The following is a 15,591-nucleotide window of genomic DNA, read 5'->3' as shown; positions in this document are numbered from 1 at the left end:
GCCCAGGTGAGCCGAAGCAGAAGAAACTCCCAGTGAACTCACTGAATCATAGAAAACTGTAATCACTGTTTTCAGGCACTGTGGTTCAGGATGGAATGCAGCCATAGGTTGAGTATCAGGTCTGATCCTCTTTAGTCTTGCGGTGTAAGTATCCTTTCGTGTTACAGTATAACCCTAGGATCAGACTATGGACTTGGTTCATAGCATTAAACAACTTATTTAACTTCTCTAAGCTTCATTCTTTATCTATAAATTCATGATAAAAATAAATACTGCCTTCTGAGGGTTGTGAGTAGATTAAATGTGATAATACGTGTATGTTCTTAATGAAAAAATTATGGAACAAAATCTAAGAAAAAGAAAACACTATTTAAAATGGAATATTTTAGTAAATCTGAAAGTAGAAAACACTTAGAAAACATTTAAAATATTTAAAATGCTAAAAAAGTCAGAAATCAATCAGAAAAATATTGTATGATAGAATGAAACAGCACATAAAACCATGTTTCACAATTATTTGGCTAATGTTTTTATAAAACATTCATGATGCATTATTTGAAATCATTTATAAGAAAATGGCACAAAATTGTTGACCCCATCCTAAAACCTAAGTATAAATACAGATAAATGTGTGGCAAGATCCACATCTAAATTTTATCAAACATTTTATCCACATTATGTCACCTGTATTATGGTATTACTTCATTACTGCTATTCATACCTTTTATGTGTTTTCCAAGTTGTTCTGCAATAAGAAGGAATTACCCTCGTGGTCAGTAAAAGAAAGATATCAATAAAAATGTGTTTTTCATTGACAGAATTCTGATATAATAACTTGGAAAAATGGAAAATCTGTTTTTGGCAGTTATTTTTTGTCTTTTGAACTCCCTAAGTCTATATACTCCGCCTGTTCAGTTAGAGTTGTTGCCTTTCCATGTTCCTGACTCCTAACCCTAATAAATGTTAACTTATTATAAATTATGATAAATATATTCACATTAACGATGTGACAAAATTAAATTATAGCAAGGAAGGTCCAGAATGCATAATAATTAAGTAATTAGCTACAGTTGTGAGGATTTCAGAGACAAGTCTATGTTTTATTAGAGTGGGACTACATGCAATCTTCTATCAAGCTTCTCTGGAAATACCACATAGGTTGCCCTTTCTCAACTATTGTGACTTTGTCAGTTTAGCCATTTAAACTACCAAAATTCAGTGTCTATGCAACTATCATTATTGTATCTTATCAGTTTGTGGTTTGGCAAGAAATCACTTGGTCTAGGCTGAGCTCAGCTACAGGTGAATTTCCTTGAAGTATGTCTCATTATGCTCCTGAGACTAAAACGTGAGCCTAGACATATCTTTCTCACGGTGATTGCCATGGTGTGAGGGTTCATAAAAATGTGCATAAAGCCTGGGTTCCGAACAGCCATATCATCATCTCATCAGTTTCACTTTATTCTATTGGCTTAGAAAAGTCACATGGCCATGGTTAGAGTCAAGAGATGGGAAAAGAGTCCCACCCATTATGAAAGCATATTGCAAAATTTCACAAATAGTTAAGGAAATGGATAAGTGAGGAATGAAGAATTGGGGATGGGAATATAATCTACCATGAGCCTTATTTTTATTAGAATGTAGACATTTATTTTGAATCATTAAAATTTATTTTTATTAGATAAGTTTATCTTCATAATTTACAAGCTAAAGTATCATATTTAATACTGTGTTTATAATTTTAAACATCTTCTATGTGCTCAATAATGTATCCATTACCTCAATCAACACAATAACCTTTTGGAGAACTTATTACTACCCTTAAAGAAGAAAATAAATTAAAAAGACGTGTTATGGGCGATTTGGTTATGTACTTTTCCCAAAATTCTACAGCAACAGCTATTAAGCACTGATATAGCATTCTAAACCACGTCTGGCTCCTCCCAAGCCCAGTGATCTTTCACAACAGGATAAGTTGTCATTAAGCCAGTGTCTCCTAATGTACTCTTTTTTAAGTAAATATAATTACTATATCATATCTTATTAAATCCCATATTTATTAAATTTAAAAACAGACAACAGATATAACTAAGTTTCAGATTTGAACCTCATTGCTGACGCTCAACCCTCACTTCATATGTTGCAGGCATTTTAATGCTGGCAATGAGATTATTTGTTGAGGAAAAAATTACAACCAACTACAAAGCTATTGAGCACTTCTCATGTGTCCCTGTGGTCTCATTCCTTTTCAGATGTATGTTAGGAATGTAGAAGAAACGCTGTCCCTATTCTTATTATTTCAGATACCTGTGGGAAAATAATGGGCTTTGTGGATGTGAACCCCATATGCAATTTTGAAAAATTATTTCCTTTTTTTTTTTTTTTTGCTAAGACTAATATGAGATGCCAACGGTACATGTTCATAGTGTGTAACATCTGGTCACTTTATTGTGCTGCCTCTTATTTCAATAAAATCCTTGGAATATTTCCAATTGCCATCACATAAATTCCCAGAACCCGTGTAAAAGTTTACTTATATGTGTAGAATCTAAAGATTAAAAGTGGTATGTAAGCAAAACATTATTACAGTGATAGCTGGAGGCAACTACTTGTGGCATTTCAAACTAGTCCATTCTTCTAACCACAGTGTAATCATTTATTTAATTTCCCTTTTCCTGTGAGGAAAGACACTACGACCCATTTATTGATGCTTATACCATGACAGCCACTATGCTAGACACTGGGAAAACCGATGAGTAAGATGTGATCCTTGCCTTTGAGGAACTCATAAGAGAAGAGAGCCATTTATGGAAGCTTACAAGGATAACTATAAGTATGATCAGAGCTATAATAGATGCATAAAAACATTTCTATGGATGCCTAACAAGACATTATGAGATGCAGTGAGCTAGCTTTGGAAGGCTGAGCGTGATTCTGATATAATAAGGAAAATGAACATAAAGAGAACAGCAAAAACAAATGGAATTATGTTATGCAGAAATATTGAAGCAGAGAATTGGGTGGGCATGGGGGCGTGGGATAATGCAAGGGACATAGAATGCTTGGAGGGGTGGAAAAGGAGGGGTAACTAAACAGGCATGCAGTGGTTCAAGAATGGAGAGATTAAGCACCTTACTAATAGTGAGCCAAGATCACACCACTGCACTCCAGCCTGAGTGAGAGAGTGAGACTCTGTCTCAGAAAAAACAATAACAACAACAACAAGAACAAATTTGAAGCCTTTATATCAGTTGTATCCATGTTTATTCTTTTCTTTTGCTCACATACACTTAAAAATTAAAACAATTTTGCATACACTCACAATACCAACGTGTGTATAGTTACGGATAAAGTGCATACATTAACAGCAAATAAGTTGCAGTCTTATTAAACATGTAAAAATATACTTTGTGAGCTAAAGAGGAAATAAACCACTTTAAAAATCATTAGTAGATCAAAATTGTATTTTCTTAATGAGACAAATTATTGAGAAAATAAATAGACTTCATTATTACTTTTTAAATCATTGTTTAATTATCTATAATACAGAAATTCAAAAGATTAGTATAAAGCTCAAATCTAAAGATTTGTATTTATTCATTCATTCATTATTTTCATAGATTGAGGGGGTAATATGCAAGTTTGATACGTGGATATATTGCTTGGGTGGTGATGTGTGGGCTCCTAGAGTAGCCATCACCCGAAAAGTGAACATTGTACCAAATAGGTAATTTTTCAAAACTAACCTCTGCCCTTTTGTAGTCCTCAGTGTCTATTGTCCCCTTCTGTATGTCCATGTGCACCCAATGTTTACCTCTAACTTATAAGTGAACAACATGTGGTGTTTGATTTTCTGTTTCTGAGTTACTTTACTTAGCATAATGGCATTCAACTTTGTTCATGTTGCTGCAAAAAACATTATTTCATTCATTTTAATGGCTGCATAGTATTCCATAGTGCATACACATCACATTTTCTTTATCCAGTCTACCACTGATGGGCATCTATGTTGATTTCATGACTTTGCTATTGTGAACACTGTTATGATAAACATACGAGTGCAGGTGCGTTTTTTTTTTTTCTTTTGAGTAGATAGCCAGTAATGGGATTGCTGTGTTAAATGGTGGTTCTATTTTTAGTTATTTGAGAAATCTCCATGCTGTTTGCCATAGAGGTTATACTAATTTACATTCCTGCCAACAGTGCATAAGCATTCCCTTTTCTCCACATCCTCGCCAACATCCGTTGTTTCTTGTCTTTTTAATAATAGGCATTCTGACTGGGGTGAGATGATATCTCATTGTGGTTTTAATTTGCATTTTGCTGATGATTAGTGATATTGAACATGTTTTCATATGTCTGTTGGCTGCCTGTATGTCTCCTTTTGAGAAAGATTAGTGATATTGAACATGTTTTCATATGTTTGTTGGCTGCCTGTATGTCTCCTTTTGAGAAATGTCTGTTCATGTCCTTCGTCTACCTTTTAATGGGGTTATTTCTTCTTTTCTTGTTGAGTTCTTTGAGCCATTTGTAGATTCTGGATATTAGTCCTTTGTGAGATGCATAGCTGGTAAATATTTCCTTCCATTCTGTAGGTTGTCTGTTTACTCTGTTATTTCTTTTGCTGTGCAAAAGCTTTGTAATTTAATGAAGTCCCGCTTGTCTGTTTTTGTTTTTACTGAGTTTGCTTTTGAGGTCTTAGTCATAAATTCTTTACCTAGGCCAATGTCCAGAAAAGTTTTTCCTGGGTTTTCTTCTAGGATCTTTATAGTTTGAGGTCTACAGAGAAGAGTTTGGAGGTTCCTCAAAAATCTAAGTCTCTAATCCGTCTTGAGTTCATTTTTGTATATGGTGAGAGGCAGGGATCCAGTTTCATTCTTTTGCATATGGCTAATTTTTTCAGTACCATTTATTGAATAGGATGTTAAAGGTTTGTTTTAATGCTGATATATCTGAAGAAAATCTCATAGAGATACATGAATCCATATAGAGGAAGCATATCATGGTATACATTTTTCAATCCCAAATACCAATTATGTCAATTGTATTGTTATTGACAATCAACAAATAGCTGATTATATTCTCAAATGGAAATAATACTAATTAGAAGTCATATTTTTATGTTTATCAAATATATTTTAAAACCATTAAAACCATTTGCTTGGAATATGAAAAATGTCTAGAAAAATTTGTTTTTAATGTGCACAAATAACAGAAGTTTTATAAGCAACACATTTACATTGTTTTGGCAAAAAGATAAGCATACGGTGATGAAAACATTTCAAACATCCACCTTTGGAATATTCTCTCAATAGCATAATTCTGTCAAAAAGCCTTCACTTTTTACTAATTATTAAAATATTAACAGGTCCCCATTTCTTTGCAGACTCAGATAAATCTAAAGATGGTTCTGATAGGGAGGAGAAGTGTCAGTTCTGACATTTTGTTCTTATTTGTGCTTCATTATTACTATTACTACAATTTGTGGGCTATTTCCTTTAATATTTTTATGCCAAGACATTTATGGTATCAAGGATACTTTGACCGTTATAAATAGATGAAATGAAGATATTTGCATGTCAATTCAGACCAGTGTCAACGAATATATTAAACATAAATGATGTTTATTTTGTTCTTTCTTTAAATAAAATTAATATATGTTTATGTATATCGATTTTCTAATATTGTTTTGAATGCCGCCCTCATGCTATTAGAACAAGTTCCATTTGATTCAGAAAAGCCCAACGTACCACAGTTAAAAGTGCTTGGTGAAGATAAGATCAACAATATGTATGCTGCAAGATCTACCAAGGCAGCGATACTGTCACCTTCGGAAGAAGCTGCTACAGTGTTTTGGAGATGTCAGAAAACAAAAATTGTTAATTTCCATTGAAATTGTGATTCCAGTCTTTCTTGCATCTATTTTCAAGTGAACTGAGTCTCCATTGGATAAATTGGAAAACAATGTGTTACAGGAAACAGACACAAGTACCTTAAATCCAGAATCATTGGTTGATCTAGTTGTAAGCAAAATACTTAATACAATAAAAGTAGGAGTTAACACAGACATGAAACAAATAACAGTAACTGGTCAGTAATACTAAGAAAAATGTTTTTCAGTCCCATGAATACTATGACTCAAACTAACCGTATTTTCAGATATAAGTCAGATATAAGTTTTTCAGAGAAAGGCAAACTACATGTGATTGGGTGTAGATCAAACACTGAAATTATGAAGAACTGTTGTAGGTCATGCTGGCTTTCAAAATGACCACATTGAAATAGCTTAATTCATAGACGGGACACTAAGGAGTGAGAGAGAAGTTTCTGATGGTGTTGGCTAGGTAATTTATAAATATTTGGATCTTGCCAGTGGATAGAGAAAAAGTAAATGCTTTCTTCCTTTCCTCAAGGAGCTCACAGTTTAGAGGGACTGACAGATTTATACACATTATTACATTGTATTGTGAGTCACACTCACCTCTAATGGTGGGAAAGCAATTTCAGATAACTCCTGACAGAGGAAGTGGCGTGAATCTTAAAGGATAGTAAACGCTTTCAAAGCAGAAATGGATAGGACGGTGCTCTGAGTGTGGATGTGGGGAGGGATACTTAAAGACGTGGTTGTGTTTAAACCATTAAAAGGACATGATACGTTCAGAAAATGGTGAGATATCTGTTGTGGTTGAAATACAAGTATGGTTTATTTGAAGAATATGGATAGATGCAGTGAGAAATATTGTTGGAACTGGTCTGTGTAGATCCTTGTAAATCAAACTAAGTAATCAAGACTCTGTAGGTATCCTACCTTATTCTACAATCTCACTCTAGGAGAAGTCCCTGGCTTGATTTATAACAGGTACTTGACATATATAATGGCCAGTAATGATGCTTACCAAATGGCAGATTCTGCCTTTAATTAGCATTGTGATTATGATTGACATTCTGTCTAGTCCATGTGTCTGGATTCCATTTTCTCTATTCATAAGCATTAGCTAAATGGTATACAAGAATATACAGATCTGGAAACACAGAAAAAAAATTCGGTTCCTTCCTCTTTCTCAACCATTTTTTACGGACTCTCCCACCACTGTGACTTTCTGGATCGACCTTCCGTACCAGCACTTCACTGAACCCTATCTGACCTTGATATCTGCTAAGCAGCAGAGTATAAAGCACAGGTATTGGCATCAGACACAAAGGGGTACATTCTTTTTTTATTTTTACTTACTAGCAGTGGTAAAGAACTCAAAATTTTGAACTTTATTTTCTTTACTTATAAACTTACTAATACTGACTTCATAGCACTGCTGTAAGAGTACAATGAAGCTATAAGGAGTTCAATGAATGGTAATTCCCAACACTGCACACAGTTTTATGGATTTGTACAATGGCATGCTTAGTTGCTTCCTCCGGGATGGTGAAGCTGTTATATGCCATAGCGCAGTACTCATTCCACCTCTCTCAGCAACCAGAATTTTCACCAAAGTGGCATATTATCTTCAGCAACTATTACATTTCTTTACAACTCTCAACAACTTCCCTCTGTTTGAAGCCTTTTCTCATTGTCTTTCCAAGGGGTGAGCTACAAGTAGATCCACACAACATGAGGTGTCCCCCTGGCCAAGAATAAGTAGGTAGCTAAACAGATTTTTGTGAATTTGGAATTCAGTCTAAATTGTAGTCTCATTTTAGGTAGATGGACCAGTCACCTGTATATTTGGGGGTAGCTTGTGACCATATTTTATGTTGTGTCTTAAAAAGCAGAAATGATCTGTATACAGCTAGAATTAAAATAATATATGAACCAAGCATAGAAATAAGAGTAGGAGGACAACGTGGAAAGTTTAGTGGGCATTTCAATTTCTCTTTCTAGGACTTGAAGCTTAGCTGTATTATTGCACCTTGAGATTCATGATTCAGCCAATATCCTCATATTCAGTCTCCTTCAACTAAGTCAGTGCCAACAAGCTTCTATTATTTACAACATAAAATGACTTTGATGGTACAAGAATATTTATATTTCTCATCAGAGACTCAAACTAAGTCTCTACTATTTTATAAAGGGTCCTGTACCTCAGACACAGGCTTTCACTTAAGCTAGTACTAATAAGCATTTACAGTAGCAATACTTTTTATATATAGTGCCCACTGATCCCCTAAATTCCAAAAATTGATTGCTCACTAAGTTAGATATTATGATTGAATAATCATATACAGTTTTTTAAAGACTTTTTTTTCAGCTTTGGGCACTTGAAACCTATTTTATTTATGTTTCAATTAGACAAATTGTTTGCCATCAAGATAATTAGTCAATAAAAGAAATAGTATTTACCCTTTTAGGAGGGAATTTTAGTATATCCACATTTCTGAGACTCTGTTCTGAAAAGAAATTCTGAATGCAAAGCTAACAATAGTGTCATCCATAATTTCTATGCTTGGATGACTCTTTAAGAAATATTCTGGCAATATTTTATCACAAATATCTAGCTTCAGAACAGAAGCATTTAGACTAAAATGTGTTAAGAAAACAATATTCCCTCAGTGACATTTCTCTTCCTCATTACAACCAACAGAGTTAAAATAGTAAAATGGAAACACAAAGAACAAAAATGTTTTGAAGTATAAATGTCAAACTGTGTATTCACTCTTTGTTTTTAAAAAGAAACAGATAATGTTTCATAACTACATCATCTGAGACCCATCAGATCTCTCTTGTAGATCCCACTTGATTTTTCTGGCTTTTGATCTTCACAATTTATCAGCTTGATTCTCACAATTTTGTATCCTACTGTGTAGACTTCGGTTGCCCACATATCTATAAAATTGCAGTGTCATTAGGCAGCAAGCAAAACTATTTCTTTTTTGTGATGGCCAACAGAAAACAGAAAAAAATAAAATAAAAAAAACCACTGATCTACAGCCTCTACTGGAAGAAAGAGATTTTATATTGTACCTATGTAGGGAGACCTTTCCTCATCCTTGACAAATTTGGCTTGAGAATCACAACTCTTTTTCCAGTGTAGTACAACACAACACATTTCCAAGTGTCTTATAGAGCAACTTGCCTGCTTTATATTTATCTCAGTTTAAATTCTTAAGGAAAAGTTCATTTTATTTAAAGAATGTTAAATCATTCTAAAACAAAGTCTTTTTATGTATAAATATGAAAAGTTGCTTAATTTGAGTAATTACTTTATTAACTGGAGCAATACAGGGTTGAAAGATGAGTATTTGTATTGTTTTTCTTCAAGTTATTGACAGATAGAGATGAAGTGAAGGAGTAGGGGAAGAGAAGTATTAAGAGTGTGATAGATTCATAATTATTATATAATCAGCATTTCAGGAAATATCTGTGGTGTGGAACATGATGACAAGGCATGTCATAAGACTCAAATGAAGTCTTGGAAGATGATGTGGTATGATAAGTGTTTCAGATAGAGAAGAGTAAGCAAACCTGGAAAATCAGAATGTCATGGGATTTATTAAAGAATAGCTAGTAAGTTTTTCTAGTTTGTGTTTAAGGCATAAACATGAATCAGATATGGTCTAAAGGAGGAGTTACCCAGCAGAACGTGAGGAGTGATAAAAGAAAAAACTTCAGCTGAATTAAATTCAAAGGAGTTTAAGCAATGAATGATTCTCCAATCAGGCAGCCCCCAGAATCACAGCAGATTCACAGAAACTCCAGTGCAGCCATGTGGTGGAAGAAGATTTATACAGGAAAAGAAGGCAAATGACCTACAGAAATCCGTAGTGAGGTACAGAACGGATGGATTGGTTACAGCTCAGCATTTGCCTTATTTGAACACAATTTGAACACTCAGCAAGGTATGAATATTTGAATTATGGCCGCTGGGATTGGCCAAAACTTAGCTATTGTTACAGGTGCATACTCCTACGTTAGCTTTTCAATTTCGTCTACCTATTAAGTTAGGTTGTAGTTCGTCCTCAAGGACTCAAATATAGAAATACAGAGTCTTCCTCAGGATATATTCAGTTCGCTTTAACAGGATGGATTAGAGGAAACACTGATTATATATGATATGTCTAACATACTGCATGCAAGGCCCCAAATCACAGGCTTTTGTGCACAGGAAGCCGTAGCTTATAGATGCTTCAGGAATATCAGTGTGGTGAGGAATTCTTAAAAGCATCCCTATTACATCTGTCCATTTAGAAAATTTCCTAGAAAAGATCATGGATGATTCCAGGGAACCAGTCACCTGTGGTAGTGTGTAACACAACAGTTGGGTTCCAAAAATGTAGCAACAATTTAAAGCAGTATCTCTTAAATTGAGTTACCCCAAGACACAAGGTGGTATAGGTAGGTTGAATTCTTGAAAGAATTTGCACAATAGCAATAGTCATTACCATGCTCGTATTGTGAGGAGAGATTTGTTGAAAAACATCTTTCATATGAAATTAATATTGTGAATTTGAATTTTATTGCTTACATAAATGTTTTTATTTCTAAAAATGTTTCAATTTTATAGGTGTGTAAGAGCTATGAGGATGAGTTTATTCTTAGCTTTATGATTGTGAGTACTTAACTAGTCATTAAAATAAAAATAAGTCAACACCTGGAAATATTTTTCTTTCAGTGTGATCCATATATTGTTCAGGTTTGGGGAAAAACTAAAACACAAACTGTTGTGTGCTTTCTGAGAAACACACTGTTTTAAGCATTTCAGAGCCACCTCAGCACCATTACATCCAGAGTAACACTAGCCAAACTTTATTCCATCTAATTCTACAGTTATAATTAAGAAATAACTCTAAGAAAAATGACTGAATGCTTTCTGTTGAGGTTGAACTGAGAAATTCCCAGTAGACCTATTTTTAATGTTGTTTTTTAATTCCTCCTTGGATTATACTTAGGTACAATAATACATGAGTTCCTGTACTATATGCTGTCAAACTTAGGAGGTAGAAGTATCTTTGCTTTGTAAATGACAAAAATAAGGCTCAGAGAGATTAAATTGTACAAGGTCACAGAGTAAGAGGTATAGTTGACACTTAGTTGTAAGTCTTCTGATCCCAAGTTCATTGATTTTTTTTCTATCATACTAGCTCCTTCTGATCAACATATTCTTCTATCAAAAAATTAACTTAGCATAAAGAAATTGAATTTTGACTATAGACTTTTATGTGTACCAAAAAATAATTTACCTTACTAAGGATTGGGTACTTTAATTTTCAGACACCAGTAACCTACCACAGGACTTAAACTTTGAGTCTTTCCAGTTTCTCAAATACTTTCATATTTTTTCTGATGTTTTTCTTGACTTTCATGATTAATAGCACACATTTCTAATACTACAAGGACATTTAAAATAAACCTCTTCTGACTTTAGCAGGCAGCATTATATGAGAGAATTTCTGGTGTCACAAAAGAAAATTCCAACAGTAGAAGCTTTGGAGTATTGAGAATTCAAGTTAAATTTACTTATTCAAACAAATCAGTTTTCTTAAAGATTTAACACTTTTATCTTTTTTTGCATCTAGGGACCTTTTAAAAGGAGGGCTTACTTGAGTTGGACAAACTGAAATTTTTCAAGATAGGAACAGAAGTTTATAAAGATGCTCAAACAAGTTTTAAATACTCCTGCCTGTTTTCTTTACTCTCTCATTGATTGAAATAATTCATGTAGCAATGTCAACAAATCTGACATTCACATAGCACTGTCAACAAATCTTAAAATTTTGCCTAAAATATTGACAATTTATTATAAAATAAACTGTCACAATTGAATAAGCTGGAACGAAAGGCAAATATTTTCTTGACACAATAAATGTTGTAGGTACTATATATTCTTGCATTCTATGGATATAACATGTTAGTCACTAGTTGCTGGCTATTTGGGTTGTTTCCAATATTATCATAAACAATGCTGCAAGGTATCAGGGGAACCCACCCCCAATATTTCAACATAGGTTCTATTTCCCCTAAGTGTCAGCCAGTCTGAGAAATAAAGAGAAAGAGTACAAAGAGAGGAATTTTACAGCTGTGCCGCTGGGGGTGACATCACATATGGGTAGGTCCGTGATGCTCACCTGAGCCGCAAAACCAGCAAGTTTTATTAAGGATTTCAAAAGGGGAGGGGGTGTATGAAGTATGAACAGGGAGTAGGTCACAAAGATCACATGCTTCAAAGGGCAAAAAAGAGAACAAAGACCACATGCTTCTGAGGCCAATAAAGATCACAAGGCAAAGGGCAAAGCAAAGATCACAAGACAAAGGGCAAAGCAAAGATCACAAGGCAAAGGGCAAAATCAAAAACTCCTGATAAGGGTCTATGTTCAGCTGCGCGCGTATTGTCTTGATAAACATCTTAAACAACAGAAAACAGGGTTAGAGAGCAGAGAACCGGTCTGACCTCAAATTTACCGGGGAGCAGTTTTTTCCCCACCCTAATAAGCCTGAGGGTACTGCAGGAGACCAGGGAGTATTTCAGTCCTTATCTCAACCACAGAAGACAGACACTTCCAGAGCGGCCATTTATCGACCTACCCCCAGGAATGCAATTCTTTTCCTAGGGTCTTAATATTATATTCCTTGCTAGGAAAAAAATTTAGCGATATCTCTCCTACTTGCACGTCTGTTTATAGGCTCTCTGCAACAAGAAAAATATGGCTCTTTTTGCCCAACCCCACAGGCAGTCAGACCTCATGGTTGTCTTCCCTTGTTCCCTAAAATCACTGTTAATCTGTTCTTTTTCAAGGTGCACTGATTTCATATTGTTCAAACACACATTTTATAATCAATTTGTACAGTTAACGCAATCATCACAGTGGACCTGAGGTGATGTACATCCTCAGCTTACGAAGATAACAGGATTAAGAGATTAAGACAGGCATAAGAAATTATAAGAGTATTATTAGGGAAATGATAAGCATCCATGAAATCTTCACAATTTATGTTTCCTCTGCCACGGCTCCAGCCGGTCCCTCCATTCGGAGTCCCTGACTTCCCGTAACAGCAAGAAACATCCTTGTATATTTACTTGTTATGCAAGTGTATAGATGTTTTGTAGAAACATTGTGCAGCCTGCAGTTAGGGGAGGGGTAATGGCAGCACTACCTTTGGTGTCCCTGCTTGTGTCTTAGTATGTCTTGTACCCTCCCAGTTCACTCTCTCTGGGCCTAGTTCAGCACTATTACTTTCCTAAGTGTTGCAGCCTTCATGGCCTAGACCGACTTTCAAATTTACTTGGAGACACAGAGCGCTGTAGCTTTCTGTGGTGAGGCTTGTAAGCACTCAGGTTCAGATCCTCAGGGTAGGTGATTCCTCTCTGACTAGAGCTGGTTTAAATACTTCCTCTGTGGGTGGATCAGCTGTTTGGTTCGGTTTTTCTTTCTGCTCTAACAGAACAGCACTAAGTTCAATGCCTCACAATTGCTGTGTTTTCCCTTCCCCAGTACCCAGAGACACTCTTTGCACCATTCCGCCACTCCTGCATGTTGGGGAGAGGTGACATCTGGGATTCTGGACTGCTTTTTCTATCTCTTCAGTGATATAAAGTTAAAACCAGATACTATGAGTGTTCATCAGATTTTTGGTTCTAATGAAGGTGTTTTTTTTTGTTTTTTGTTTTCTCTCCTGTGTAGATAGTTGTTAACTTGGTTTCCTTGTGGGCATGGGGATGATTGATGGAGCGTTCTATTCTGCCATCTTGCTTCACCTTGAGTTTAATTTAGATATTAATAAACTATTTCTAAAATGCATATGGAAATGCAAATAACCTGATTGAAATTCTTACCTCATACCATGTTCAAAATTAATTTGACATGGATTATACAGACTCAATTGAAAACCTAAAACTCATTGGCACTTGTTTCATTGCAGCATGGCAACTGAACAGGAAGTTGTTTGGAATTGGCAGAAGTCAGATGAATGACCAATCTTACATGCCCATTCTTCCTCTCTTGAGCTGTTATTTATATTCAAATTAAATACACATCATTCCTCTCTGTAGATACCTATGTACTTATTAGATTCTAGTTAATAAACTGCACATGCTCAATAACTTTGAGGAAATTTAGTGAAAATGAACGAAAAGATAAAATGTTTCTATTTAGACCTGAGGTTATTTTTAGACTGGCCCATAGAAACAGATCCAGATAAATTGTCTGAGAAAGCAAAGTAGGTACTTATGAATAGTATTCAAAGTCTAGGATTAACATCTAAAAAGACTCAGTAGTACTGCTAGCCAGTCAATAAAATATAACTCCATATACAACTGTGTTTCCAGCATACAAAAGGTCAAACCAATGACTTTTATAACAATCTACCCTCATATTTTATTCAGCCTCTAGAACATGGAAGCTTTAAGAGTGAATCGGCTAAATAGGCAAGAACTTCTGAAAGTTAACATGTTAATGATTAAAAACAGTAACTAGAGGTTATAATTACCTGGGTAATTAATTGAAGTCTTATTCTATTTTCATAAGACTTACTTGCTCCATTCAAGCAAAACAAATTTTGGTCTAAATTACCTAGATAATTATGACATCTTTTTACTTGAGAAGTGTAGAACTTGCCTCGGGTTACAAAACTAACTATATCATTACGAAATGGATAGCCAGGTAGGGTTCTAACTGACATTATTCTATGCTTAAGATTGATTTAACAACAGCTATTCCCAGTAAGCAAATTTTAAAAATCAGATCCAGCTACATGTATTATGATTTTTCTACCTTACGGACTATTTTGGAGGGATACGCTATTAATACTAAGACTGTGAAGGAGAGTTGGGGAGGGAGCAGGAAGGGAGGAACATGCACACCACATTAACACAGAGGCAATATTCTGGCTTGGACTGTTCTTTACTACTGTTCTTAAAGAAATGTTCATTCTGCTGCAGCTAACTAGCCTTCATCTTCTACACCACATACTATTCCATGCCATGGAAGTGCTATGCAATAACTCTCCCAGGAAGCACCTTATACCGCTTAAAAGCCTTTAAAATCTCTAATCTGAAGGTGTCACAGTAAAGACATGTAAACACTTATGAAAACAAAAACGTAATTACCTGATGAAGTCATCTGTGCCCATGGAACCGGCCCGTTTGTCACTCAAACCTGTGCTGGTTAGGATTTGCTGTATTTTATCTGCTATGCTGAAATCTTCTGGAATTATCTATCAATATAAGATTCAGAATAAATGAATGGCATGTATTTAAAGAAAACCGCTAAAACTGAAACTTATAAGCTATCAAACAAGAAATAAGTTATACTTCATCACATTAAAATTTTTTTGCTCTCCAAAAGCTAAGTTAATGAAAAAGACTGGAAAAAATGTTTGTAAAATGTATGTCTAATAAAGAACTTGTATTCATAATATGCAAACAGCTTTCAAAGCTCAACAAGACAATTATCCTGATTTTTCTAAATGAGCATACAATTTTAACAGACATTTCATGAGGAGATATATGAATGACCATTAAATACATTAAAAGATGCTCAGCATTATTAGTTACTGAGGAAAATGTAATTTAAAACCACAATGAGGTTATAATACACACATATTAAGTTGCTAAAATAAAAAAGCAAAAACATACCAAGTATTTTAAAAGAAGCAACTAACAT

At 34.7% G+C, this 15,591-nt stretch overlaps 1 long non-coding RNA gene across 3 annotated transcripts in view; it reads right to left on the bottom strand.

Annotated features, from left to right (window-relative positions):
* The window catches only part of LOC129395208 (uncharacterized), a 323,155-nt gene that overhangs the window by 211,057 nt on the left and 96,507 nt on the right, over positions 1-15,591 (bottom strand). For 2 of the 3 annotated variants that reach the window (XR_010111296.1, XR_008622715.1), the window contains exon 6: positions 15,036-15,142. This is a non-coding gene — a long non-coding RNA (uncharacterized LOC129395208). Of the gene's footprint in view, positions 1-3,243; positions 15,143-15,591 lie in introns of those variants that run through there. The other variant, XR_008622714.2, reaches the window with a different exon arrangement.

The sequence above is a fragment of the Pan paniscus genome, chromosome X, assembly GCF_029289425.2.
Source record: "Pan paniscus chromosome X, NHGRI_mPanPan1-v2.0_pri, whole genome shotgun sequence".
NCBI classification, from domain to species: domain Eukaryota; kingdom Metazoa; phylum Chordata; class Mammalia; order Primates; family Hominidae; genus Pan; species Pan paniscus.
Note: the sequence above shows the minus strand (reverse complement) of the source record. Positions and strands in the feature narration are given on the sequence as shown.